The sequence below is a fragment of the Grammomys surdaster genome, unplaced genomic scaffold (assembly GCF_004785775.1).
Source record: "Grammomys surdaster isolate TR1022 unplaced genomic scaffold, NIH_TR_1.0 242, whole genome shotgun sequence".
In the NCBI taxonomy this organism is placed as follows: domain Eukaryota; kingdom Metazoa; phylum Chordata; class Mammalia; order Rodentia; family Muridae; genus Grammomys; species Grammomys surdaster.
The window spans coordinates 10,543,706-10,553,368 of NW_021604687.1; the positions used below are offsets into that span (position 1 = coordinate 10,543,706).

Consider the following 9,663-nt stretch of genomic DNA (forward strand, 5'->3'; position numbering starts at 1 on the left):
CTTTATGAACTAGATAATGACAGAAGAAATAAAACTCTGATCATGTATTACTAAGGTATTAATTCGTAGCTATTACCTGATATTCATAAATTACTTAAATGTGTCAATTGTTCTTTAGAAATTGAGTTTAGCTCATTTGTAACAGTAAGAACACAAATGCTGACTAGAATATTACAATTTCACAGTTATAAGCCAGTTCCCCTGAGATGAAGCAGCAGCAGGAGAGGTGTCACTGCAGAGACTTTTGTGGAAGCAGTCATAACCAGATCTTCATTACAAGTTGCATGGCATAATTTTAGGAAAGATATGAAAATGAATTTTTTGCTGGGGGTGTGTGAGTGTGTGTGTGTGAGTCTGTATGTGTATGTTTGAAATTATTGAACTACTGAGAGTAAAGCAATTGCAAAGTGATGGCCAGGGGTGTTAACACATGTACCTTGAGATCAACTGAGTTAAAAACTGAGACTTAAATAAAATGTATCTGCTAACTAAAATGAATTTTAAGGAAAATGGAGAATGTGTCCTCGGCTTACAGTTGACTTGATCAAATTTATGGTCCCTGCCCATGCACTAGTGTAGATATTTAATGTGAATTACTGAAATAAACTAAAAATCCCATAATGATTACAAACATAAACTCAAGCATTATCTTTTATTTTAGCATTGATACTATATAGCCAGAGATGTAATGAAATTAACTGGCATTAATTTAAAAAAATTTCTAGATTTCATAATTCTACATTATCTGTTTTCCAGTTTAATATTGATGTGTGTGTTTGTGTATGTGTGTGTGTTGAAGAAAAATGGGAGGGATATAGCAACCTGTAGTTCAGACTGACTTTGATCAAAGACTTATCCCTGAAAGTGCATTGGACATAGGCATGTGTCACACAATTGGCTACATTTTCTATTAAAATTGTATGTACATTAGTAAATGATATTCAACAAAAAATAAAAATCGGCTTGTGATATTCGTCATGTAAGCTTAAGTTTATTTTGCATTTCTTTGGGTGTGGGACCATGATTGGATGGCTGGTTTTGGTAGGAGCGCTGGCTGGAAATAGCCTGAAGACCCAACAGATGTCCATTGCTTGTGAGGGATGGGCATCTATACCGCCGAGACTCCAGAATCCAGGCTGCTGACATGTGGCATAGATCTACATTGACCTGCACAGGTAGAAGGTATGACCACAGGCCTCAGGCCCTAGAGAGATTTACATACTAATGAGATACCTGAAGGCCAGAGGGTGTAGCCAATTAAGCATTCTTCCCAAGACCCTCCTCCCTTCTCCCTCCCTATTTAACTCTGGTCTGCCCTGAGTTTCATGGGGGTACTTCAAGATCCATCTACGTCCACCATGAAAAAAAATCTCTTAAACCCATGGACCCCACCTGTCTTTTGGGGCCTGCTGTCTTGCAGCTGTTGTGGAGGATGTCCCTGAGTTCCAGTCACAGGGACCTGCATTGGGAAAGCATATTTCATCGAAAAATTGTATTATTTGAGAAAATCGTAAAGGATTTGACTTTAAATAATTTTATTATGTTTGAGAATTGGAAATATTTTTCTCGCTGATAATGTACAGTTTATTCAATACTATACCAATAACAATGTTAAAAGATTCAATTTAGAAAACTTAAAATATTCAGTCTGAATTTGTTTTAGTTGAAACACTCAAATATCTACTAAAACTTACATAGTTTATCTCTTTTTTTTTTTTTTTTTTTTTGGTTTTCAAGACAGGGTTTCTCTGTGTAGCCCTGGCTGTCCTGGAACTCACTCTGTAGACCAGGATGGCCTCGAACTCAGAAATCCGCCCTGCCTCTGCCTCCCAAGTGCTGGGATTAAAGGCGTGTGCCACCCCTGCCCAGCTAGTTTATCTCTTTACAAGGATAACTTTACATGAATTTAATAGATAAGTGACATGATATTTTGAGATACTTTTGAAACACACAGAAAAGATTTCCCTTTTAGAAATCTTTGCAATTAAATAGAATTTCACCCAAATTAAAAAAAAACTTATTATATAATGTTAATAATCTCTTATGTTTCCCTAGGCCACGAGTTGAAACATTCCTAAGAATTCCTAAGTATATGCAAACTTAACAAACTATAAAATTACTAATGAACACTAAATTAGTTATTATTTCTTATATATTCCTAGCCTAAGTTTCATTGAATTACAAACATGAATTCAGTTAACTTGAGAAAAGGAGTGAATTGAGAAAATTCAAAGTAAAATTTAAATGTTACTTAATACTATAAATGTACTTCTGCACACCAATTAATGTGCTCTCTTTGGTTTTGCCCTCTAAAGTATTTCAGTTTTTTATTACAGGAATTGAAAACTAGCACAGTTGACAATACCTAGGTGAAAACATGATCTTTGAATTTTTAGAGTAAATAACCAGGAGAATACTTTGCCAAATGTTCTCTCTAAAATATTGCATCTGGAGCAAATTTTTACATGCATATTCATTGTAAAAATGATGGGTTTCATGACATGCTCATTCAATATACAATAACCATTGATGAACTTTGCCTTTTTAAATCTCTCTCTCCATCATTCTTCTAGACCCTTTTCCTCTTTCCAATAGCCTCTTTCAAGTGTCACATATATAATCAGAGATCACACTAAGTGATATCTATGTTCTATTATAAATGGTTACAACTAATACCTTCATGTCTTCAAGCATCTATTAACTGCTTATTATACAGTATGCCTCAAAAGTAATATTCTAAGCAGAGAATTCTCTTCTCATTTTTTACAGAATCTCCTCCATCCTTCTACCACTATAATGAAGAGAATCATAAAGGCACACCATGCTTGGCCTTTGACAAATATCCTTCGAGAATGGGGTCCTACAAAGTAGTTATAAGGAGAAAAAAGCATCAGCTCATCTCCTTGGCTGAAAGGCAGCTGCTTGGCTAGCTTGCTTGAAGAGGCAGGCCTCCACAGTGGAACACAGAGAAGTCCTCAGGAAAGCCCAGTGGCTGGAGTATAGCAGCTCACTAAAGGCCTTCTCTGTGGTTCTTCATGGTCGGCCCTGAAAGACATGAGAAAGTTTGTGGTTTTTACAGGCTTTATTTTCATGATGGTTGGTAGTTGAATCTAGATGCACCCCCACTTAGGTCAGGACAGACCTGACTTAAATAGGGAGGTAGGAGAGTTTGGGAAAAGAATATGTAATTGGCTACACCCACTGGCTTTTAGGTATCTCATTAATATGGAAATCTCCTGAGGCTGAGGCCTGAAGCCACTCCCTCTACCTGTGCTAGGTGATACAAACCCTTTTGGTTGGGGCTGCATTGCCCTACGTGACTGAAAAGCCTGGGTCAAGGCAGATCTTGGACTGCGTGTCAGGAGCCTGTAATCTGGGAGCATGGTGAAATAGATGCCCGTCACTTACAGGCATGGACACCTGTTGGATCTCCGGGTTATTTCTAGCCCACGCTTCTACTAAAATCCTAGTCATCCTTTCATGGCCCCACAGCTTCTTGGTATAATTGTCAAATCAGAACCAGTATCCTCTAGATCTGGAAAATCTCAGAGTCCATATTTCTTTTTTTGTTGTTGTTGTTTTGTTTTTCGAGACAGGGTTTCTCTGTGTAGCCCTGGCTGTCCTGGAACTCACTCTGTAGACCAGGCTGGCCTCGAACTCAGAAATCCGCCTGCCTCTGCCTCCCAAGTGCTGGGATTAAAGGTGTGAGCCACCACCGCCCGGCCAGAGTCCATATTTCTAAGCATATACTTACACAAGTAAAAGGTTAGAGGTTATTTTTGAGAATATTCAGAAATGGGCTATCAGGAAACCTCTTCTTCAAGCTGCCAAAATGTGTGCTAGGATCTTGTGTCCTATGCACAAGAGAGCAAGGGCTCTTAACAAATGAAACATTTCTTCAGAAACAGGACAGTTAGAATTTTTAATTAATTATTTTATTTGTTCATGTTCCAGAGTTGTACCCACCCCACAGTTCTCATCCCACTCCCTATTGGCTTTGCTTCAGAAAGCAAGCTCCACCCCCACTCCCTGGGCATCCCCCTTACACGGGGCCTCAAGTCTCTACATAATTTGGTACATTCTCTCCTATTAGGACCAGAAAAGTCAGTGCTCAGTTTCATATGTGCCAAGGGACTTTGCCTATCCATGTGTGCTCCCTGATTGGTGGCTTAGTACCTTACAGATTGCAGGAGTCCAGGTGAGATGTGATTGCTGGTCTCCCTATGGAGTTGCCATCTCATTCAGCTTCTTCAGTCCTTCCACTAATTCATCTATAGTGGTCCCCAACTTCAGTCCAATAGTTGGGTGTAAGTATGTGCATCTCTGTCAGTCAACTGCTGGTAGGACTTCTCAGGGGACAGACATACTAGGCTCCTGTCTGTAAGCACATTATTGCATCAATAATAGTGTCAGGCCTTGGTGACTCCCTACATCCCCCACCCATGATATGGATTACAAGATGGGCGACTCACTGGACAGCCTTTCCTTTAGTCTCTTCTTCACCTTGTCCCAGCATTTCTATTAGAAGGGAACAATGCTGTTTCAGAAACTTTAAGAGTTGATTGGTGATCCCATTCTTCCCATGGAGGCCCTTTATATCTACTGGAGGTGAGATCATCAGTTTCCATCTCCCCACTGTTGGGCATTTCAGTTAAGGGCACCCACGTTGAGTCTTGGGAATCTGTCACATCACAGGTCTCTGATACTATCTAGAGGGTTACCCTAGCTCCTGCTCCATGCTCCTGCATATTTCCATCCATTGTCCTGGCCCTCAGGGCTTCTCTCCTGTTCTCCCACACCTGCTCCTGCTCCCCTTTTCCACTCCCCCTCCCCTGTCTCACCCAGGTCCCTTCATCTCCCTGCCTCCTATGATTATTTTTTTTCCTTCTAAGTGGGATTGAAGCATCCTTACTTGGGCCTTCTTCTGGTTAAACTTTTGGGCTGTATCCTGAATATTACGTACTTTTTGTCTAATATCCACTTATTAGTGTGTACATACCATTAATGTCATTTTGGTCTTTGTTACCTCACTCAGGATGATATTTTCTAGTTCCATCTGTTTGCCTGCAACTTTTATGATGTTCTTATTTATTGACTAAATAGTATTCCATTGTATAAATGAACACCATTTTCTGTATCCATTCTTTGGTGGGTCATCTGTGTTGTTTCCAGGTTCTGGCTACTGCAAATAAGGCTGCTATGATCACAGTGGTGTACATACGTGTCCTTCTGGTATGGTGGAGCATCTTTTGGTTATATGCCAGGGAGAGGTATAGCTGGATGTTTAAGTAGAACTATTTGCAATTTTCTGAGGAACAACCAGATTGATTTCCAATGTGGTTGTACCAGTTTACAGTCCCACCAGCAATGAAGTTACTCTTTTTCCATATCCTCACCAGCACATGCTGTCACTTGAGTTTTTGATCTTAGCCATTCTGATGGTTGTAAGATGAAATCTCAGGGTCATTTGATTTGCATTTCCTTGATGACTGAGGACATTGAACATTTCTTAGAGTGCTTCTTGTCCATTTGGCATTTCCCTGTTTACAATCCTCTACTTAGCTCTATATCCCATTTTAATTGTGTTATTTGTTTTGTTGCTAAATTTATAAATTTATAAAGTACTTCGTGAGTACTCACAAAGTACTTTATAAATTATGGATATGAGTCCTTTTTCATATGAAGGGTTGGTGAAGATCTTTTCCCAAAGTATAAGCTACCATATTTTCCTATTGACATTGTTCTTCTCATTTCAGTTTCATAAGGTCCCATTTATTAATTTTTTAATCTTTGTGTTTGAGCCACTAGTGTTCTGTTCAGGAAGTTATCTTCTGGACCAATGAGTTCAAGTCTATTTCCCACATTTCTTCTATGAGATATAGTGTATCCAGTTTTAGGTTGAGTTCTTTTATGCCTTTAGACTTAATTTTTTTGTAAGGTGATAAATACGGATCTATTTGCATTCAATCACATGTAGACACCCAGTTAGACCAGAGCCATTTACTGTAGAGGTTTTGTTTTTTCCATTTTACAATTTTATCTTCATTGTCAAAATCAAGTGTCCATAGGTCGATGAGTTTATTTCATTGTTTTCAATTTGAATCCATTGACTAATCTGTCTATTTCTATATCAATACCATGCATTTTTATTACTATTGATTTGTAATACTGCTTGGAATCATTGATAGTGATACCTCCAAAAGTTCTTTTATTTTACAGAATACTTAAGAAGAATTTGATCTGTAGCCTGTCCCTGAGACCTGGGATAGAGAAGGCTCCCAGGAGTAAATGCAGCTGACCTTAGCTGAGATGTTCAATAAGTTTGACATGTAACCTGATTAGGCAACAACCTGAAACCATGCAAGGCCCCCAGAGGAGGGATAAAGACACCAACCCTACCCTAAAACTTTCTATCCTATTTGCAAAACTATAGAAACAAAAATGGAGCAGAGACTTGCAGAATGTCCAACAAATAACTGGCTACACTTGAGACCTATCCAGTGGGCATATACCAGTCCTTGACACTGTTAATGATACTCCATTATGCTTACAGACAGGAGCCTAGCAGAACTGTCCTCTAAGAGGCTTTACCCAGTAGTGAATGAAAACAGATATTCACAGTCAAACTATGGATGGACACCAGGGACCCTTATGGAAGTGTTGGGTGATAAGAGTGAAAACCTTGAGGAGGATGAATGCACCATAGGAAGACCAATAGTGTCAACAAACCTGGCTCTCAGAGACTGAGAAAACCAAAGAACATATATGGGATGTAGGGAGGCTCCTGACACATATGAAGCAGAGGGCTGCCTTGGAGAGAATGAGCCTCATCATGCAGAAACTTTATTCAACAGATTTGGGGTATACCCAGGGGAGTCCACTTTCATTGAGGCAAAGAGGAAGTGGGGTGAATGGAGGGACTCTGTGAGTGGAGGACAGGGAAAAGGCAGCGTTTCTGATGTAAATAATAAAATAGATAGATAAAAATTCCACGCAAGAAAAGTAATATGACAGAAAAAGTGAGATTTGTTTGAAAAACTCTTATTTTAGCATAGAAGTACAATAATATAAACAGTGAAACAGAAAATTCAAACCAATAGATAAAATATGTTTGAGTGAAGCCTGTTTCCTTAGTAGCATCAATGTGATGACCACTGATATGTATAAAAAATTCTTGTGATATAATCTAGTTAAAAATAACTTGAGTATTCTATAGCTCTAAAATATTAACAGCAAAAACACTGAAGGCAAGAGGACAACTCCATATTTATTAGAACGATAGAAAACAATTTTGCTTTTTAAATTTATGTACCTGATACTGAAACTGAATCTGTAGTTTAAAATATTAAAAATACAGACAAATACCTGAAACAATTAATGACATTCTCCTATCCTTGCAGACAGAGTCTAGTATAACTGTCCTCTGAGAGTCTCCACCTAGCTGATGACAGAAATAGATGCAGATACCATAGCTAAACATTTAACTATGGAGACTTATGGCAGAGTTGGGGGAGAGATTGAAGGCATATTAAGTGGATAAGAACTCCACAGGAAGACAAGGAGAGTCAACTAACTTGTACACTTGGCAGCTCTCAAAGAGTAACCCACCAACAAAAGAGCATACATGGGATGGACCCAGGTTCCTGGCACATAGGCTGTCTCAGTGGGGGAGAATGCTCCTAAGCCAGCAGAGACTTGATGTGGCAAGGTAGAAGGAGACCTAAGACCTCTCACAATCTCAGATAAGAATAATAGAGGGGTAGGATAGAGGCTCTGTGAAGGAGAAACTGGGAGATTGCACACCATTTGAGATGTAATTAAATATATAAAATTAAAACAAAGAAAAGATAAAATGCAATTAATGGACTACACCAGGATGGAGCATATAGCCATCTGAAATAGGAGTTCAAGGGGAATCCATATCCTCTTCTGACCTCTGTGAGCACCAAGAATGTAGTTATGTATACATGCTAGTAGCACACTGTACATACAAATAAAGTGAATAGTTTTTTCAAAGAAAACAAAGACTCATGTTTTAAAAAAAGATCTAGTGACACTAAGAATGCCAGTTTTTACCGCATTGATTATTCTCTTATCTGAACTGATTTGTACCAAAGGAGTAATTGTGGGATAAGCATTCACCACAAACTTCTGAACAATCATGATGACTGGGTCATACATCCATAACAGGACAGAGGTGGATGAGATGATGAAGTCTACACAGTACATGACCACAAAGAAAACCACCAGCACCAAGATGGTCTGGGTGGCCCTTTTCTCAGGGGATGCTCTTAGGTGGCTGATGCTGTGAAGATGCTTGCATTGTCTCTGATGGCTGCACAAGATAATCACCATGTATGCACTTGTAGTCAGCATGACTAATACGAGAAACATATCCCTGGAGGTTGTCACTGTTAAAATCAAACCTCTGATGATGTAGTTCATGGGGAGGAGTGAGCAGGATTTAGTGACCTTCAACTGGTTGGTCTGACTCATGTTAGTAAAACCACCAACATAGAAGATCAGGTTACTACTGAAGGACAAATTGAAAGACCAAATATAAAATAAAGCATTGATCATGTACTTTTTTAGTTTATGTTTAAATTTTGCTAACAAAGAGTTCCTGTGACTGATCATGACAGCCTGGAACACACTCAGGAGGCTGGTGATGCAGATAGAGAGGCCTCTCATCACTCTCTTTGTGTAAAAAGTTGCCATACATTTGAAGTCATTCTCAACGTTCAGTGACTCAAATATATCTGCAAGCCAAAAATTCTCTCCAGCAAGAAACATCATAATGTGAACAAAGGTCAGTTGACAGGAGATCAGGTCCATGGACTTAGGTCTGCGACCTAGGATTATGAAAACATAGAAAACAAGAAGAAACGTATTGGCTAGGACTCCAAACCCAGCTTGAAAATAAAGGATATTTTCTAATGCAGACATAAAGGAAAGTGAACCCATCTTAAGAGCGTGGTGGAAACATACTTCCTATATCTGAAAAAAAAAGAGAACACATGATACTGGTGATTCACTGGAGAGTATATTTATATCATCCTTCTATTTTTTATATTAATTCTCCAATAAACTGTCTCTTTAACTTTTGGTGTTCCAAAGTATATATATTGTACTGTATTTCTGTATGCCTTCCATGTATCTCCTGTATATATAGGATATTATAGTCAATAAATTCATGCACATACATCTGCGTATAATATAAACTTTATCTGATGCACCTGATTATAATGTCATAGAAATACAATCGTATTGATATAAATTTCCTCATTTTATATATAATATCTAAAACAATTGATAAGCATGGAATATTAAGCAGAATTGTACAATTGAACAAAACATAGCAGTCTGGGAAAAAATCACAAAAGATATTTAAGAAAATATTACGTGATTCTGTCTCATATTTCATAATTTTATTATGCTCTTATTTGCAGCTATTCATAGTTTATAGTTCTAATGAAATCAAAGTTACTGTTCATGATAATTTCCATATTTTAATGAGCCAAAGGTCTATCTCAATTCATTTTAAATGTTTCTTTTTTTTTAAACCATTCATTCCCAGAATCTAGAACTGAAGACAGATTTTACATTCTAAAGCATGTTAATTGCATTACTGTTACATTAATAAATGCCTGTAAATGGCTTCTA

At 38.1% G+C, this 9,663-nt stretch overlaps 1 pseudogene; it reads right to left on the minus strand.

The window, feature by feature from the left end:
- Positions 1 to 8,056: 8,056 nt before the first annotated feature.
- LOC114627060 lies at positions 8,057 to 8,964 on the minus strand (annotated as a pseudogene).
- Positions 8,965 to 9,663: the final 699 nt, after the last annotated feature.